Raw genomic sequence first — 4035 nt, 5'->3', positions numbered from 1 at the left:
TGACTTTCTGGAGACTGGCCTCTCTCTCTTTCTCCCTAGAGGCAGGCCGCACATCTCTCTCTGTCTCTCTCTGTCTCTCTCTCTCTCTCTCTCTCTCTCTCTCTCTCTCTCTCTCTCTCCTGTCACCTTCCTGTTGACAAGCCACTTTGAACCACACATATGGCAGTCAGAGAACTGGAGATGCATCCACTACCATTGGCTCTACAAGACTTTGTACCCCCAGCCTGTGGTCTCCCTGCAAAATGCACCATTGCAGGTAGCTGTGTGAGTGTGAAGAGGAATTTATAGACTAGTATTGGACTTATGGACTTGATCTGGACTGGGCTCAGATGTTTGCTTGTTATATAATTACTTCTTGATATAAAGCTCTCTTTTACACATATATGGGTGTTACAGATTTTGTTTCTCTAGTCAACTGGCCTAACGCACATGTATACACATGTGTGTGTGAATACAAGGGGATTTTTGAAAATTTTCGGACAAACAGAATGAAAAGATGAAGGGAGAAGTCAGGAGCTAGAGAGTAGACAAGTGTTAACTTTGTTGAGGGAAAAATAAAAATAAAATTAACTTCACTGAGGCATAATTTTCATGCAACACAATGTACACATTTTAATTATTTAAGAGGGATAATGGAATTTTTCCATGAACTTTGTGAAGCCCCTTCATATATATTCATAAAATGAATATTAAAATCAAACAAACTTGCACACACAAATATATTCCAAATACACATTCGTTTTCTGTTGCCAGTTTAATGCATGTCTGTATGAACTTGAAAATTAATATTTTTTCACATCTCTGCTTATTGAAGCATTTCCTGAGATAATATAGTGAGGTGATTGTAAACATCATCACTGTTTAAAACTATTAGTAGGTGTTTCTTAATAATGTAGCATCAGAACAAAATTAAGAACATGCCTAGGACTTACAGAAAATCGTAGTTGTTGTTCAAATTTGATGTTCTTCAGCTTATCGCCAAAGAAAGTAAAAACACTATATAATTAAAGGCATACATGTAATTTGTACCCTTTCCCACTGATTGATTCATCTAGTTTATGTTCACTCAACTAGCAACAATAATCAATATTAATATACAAGGCTGGTCTTGGTCCTGAAGCTTCACATTTTTACCCATGAAATCCTGACAGCAACTTTGGAGGAGGCCCTGCTGTTGCTCTTTCATGGAGAAGACACTGGCCTTGTCCAACGTTAGTGGCAGTACAGGATGCACCCCAGGCAGTGCCTCTGGAAAGTTGATGCTTTGAACCAGATATTAGTAAACCATGCTGGTAAACAATAATAGTCCCAGGGCCAAGTGTGACCTTTCAGTTGCCTGTATTAAAAAAGCTTTACTGGGACACAGTCACATCCATTTGTTTACATGTAGCATGTGCCTACTTTTGCTGCTGTGTTCAGTAGTTGAGGTAAAAACAATATGGCACGTAAGTGCTAAAATTTTGTTTTGTGGCCACTTTTCACACCTTGCTAAATGTTTGCTGACTGTTACTCCAAGTCACCACATCACACTGCATCTGCACAGTGGGAAGAGAACAGGTGAGAACCCTGTTGTGATGGTGCTTGTGGTTATAGGTTAGATTGCTGGAGAATTGTGTGTGTGGAGGTAGAGTGTTCTGCTGAACATTTTGAGCCTCCCCATCGAGATAAAACCCTTTTATCTGCTTGTTCCTATTGGGTTTATACTCACTCACAGCAATTCTATAGGATGGAGTGGACTTCCGCCTTGGAATTCCCAAGGCTTTAATCTTTTGATGACCTTGCTAATATTTGAGATACTAATGGAAGAGCTTCCAGCATCAGAGCAACGTGGAAGGTTGAATGAGTTGTGAGATGACGCCAAGAGCATCACGCACGAAGAAAGGTAAAAGGTCATTATAAAGACAAGGAAGAAAGGAAAGACCAAAGAGGATGTTAGATGCGACTTTGAAAGTTACCCTTAAATATAGAGCAGCTAAAGCTAATGGAAGAAACGATAAGATCAAAAACTCAAAGAGAAGATTTAGAAGGGCAGCTAGAGAAGACACGATAAGCATTAAAATGAAATGTGGACTTAGAATACCAACATGGAAGAACACAATTGCCATTTTTCAAGCTAAAAGAACTGAAGAAAAGTTTCAAGCTTTGAGTTTAATATTGAAGGATCCTGTGAATAAAATATTGAGTAATATAAAAATCACCAAAAGATTTTTAAAAAATCAGAGGGTAGTTGTACAAAAGAATTGATTCTGAAAAGAGAATACCTCTCAATAGAGGTATTGGTCTATGCACACATATTTCTATGGCAATACACCGAGGAAGTGACAGGTGTCATGGCTCTGCTCAAGCCCTCCCTCAATGCAGGAACACTTGTTCTAACAACCTGGCCTTCTGTGATGCTCACCCTCCCAGCACAATCGTTGAGGACAAAATGGATGAATAAGCAAATGTGATGAAGAAAGCGGATGGTACCTGGCTATAAAAAGATATAGCGCCTGGGGTCTTAAATGCTTGAAGTTAAACAAGCGGCCATCTAGCAGAGAAGCAGCATGCCTACATGTAAGAAGCACACTGGTCTGCGCCATCATGAGGTGTTGATGGGATCGGGTAACAGGCATCAGAAGACCCCAAACAAACAAACAAAAACCATATTGTTGAGAACAAGAGTGGTTGGAACTGAGACCCAAAATCCATCTGTAGACAATGGGACATCCTCTCACAGAAGGGTCACTAGGAAGGGATGAGTCAACCAGGGTGTAGTATGGCACCAATGAAACACACAATATTCCTCTGGCTCCTTGAGGCTTCCTCACTCCCTTTATCATGACCCCAGGCCTGGTTTTCACTGCGGGCTAGACTGGAGTATGTGCACAGATACAGATAGGAGATAAGAGCTCAGGATGCACAGGATCCAGGAACAGGAATGGGAGTAGCAATACCACGAGGGTAGGGGAAGGTGGGAAGAGGAGGGAAGGAAGGAGGAACCAATCGCAAGGACTGACACATAACCACACACACACAACCAGGGGGACAAACAACAGAAAACATGGGGGAAGGAAGACAGCAGTCGGTGTAAGATATGCAAATAATAATAATTTATAACTTATCAAGGGGTCATGAGGGCTGGGGGGTTAGGAGGCAGTAAAAAGAGGAACTGATACCAAGGGCTCAATAGAAAGTAGATGTTTAGAAAATAATATGTACAGATGTGCTGGACACAATTGATGCATAGATTGTTATAAGAGGCCCCCAATAAATAAAAACAAGTAAATAAATAAATGAAATAAAAACATTCTTACCATGGGGGAAAAAAGAATTGATTCATTCAATCATTTCAAGGGGTAGCATATGATCATGAATCGATAGTATTGAAAGAAGTCCAAGCTGCATTGAAGGTATTGGTGAGAAGCTTGGCTCCAAGATTGACAGAATACCAACCGGAAGGTTGGAACAAATGGAAGCAGTGCTGCAGATGCTCACCTGTGTATACCAAGAAATTAGGAAACCGCTCTCTAGCCACCTAACTGGAAGTGATCCAAAATTGTTCCTATTCCAAAGGAAGGTGACTGAAAGGAATGCCGAAATTACTGAACAATACCATTGAGACCACCTAGAAGTAAAATTTTGCAGAAAATAATTTAAAAATCAATGCAGCACTGTATCAGCATCAACTTGAATACTATAAATTCAAGTTGATTCAGAAAAGGAAATGACATCAGGGATACCACTGCTGATGTCAGATCCTCGCTGAAACCAAAGAATGCCACTGGGACGTTGTGATGGTTAAGATTTATTGTGCCAACCTGGCCAATAAACACATGTGAGATTAATTGCAGGGCAGTTTAATTGAAGGGCAGAGAGATAAATGGCTCAGCAAGCCTCGCCTTTTTGGTCTTTTGCTCTCTGATGGTTGGACCAGGGTGCAGCTGCCTTAGCTAGTTCCCTGTTTCAGCTGGCAAGCCTCACATTCTCTAAGACATCCCAGAGGAGAAGCCACATGGACCTAACCTGATGCAGCCCTGAATGCTAGAGAAGCCG

The sequence above is a fragment of the Tenrec ecaudatus genome, chromosome 5 (genome assembly GCF_050624435.1).
Source record: "Tenrec ecaudatus isolate mTenEca1 chromosome 5, mTenEca1.hap1, whole genome shotgun sequence".
NCBI classification, from domain to species: Eukaryota; Metazoa; Chordata; class Mammalia; order Afrosoricida; family Tenrecidae; genus Tenrec; species Tenrec ecaudatus.
Note: the sequence above shows the minus strand (reverse complement) of the source record.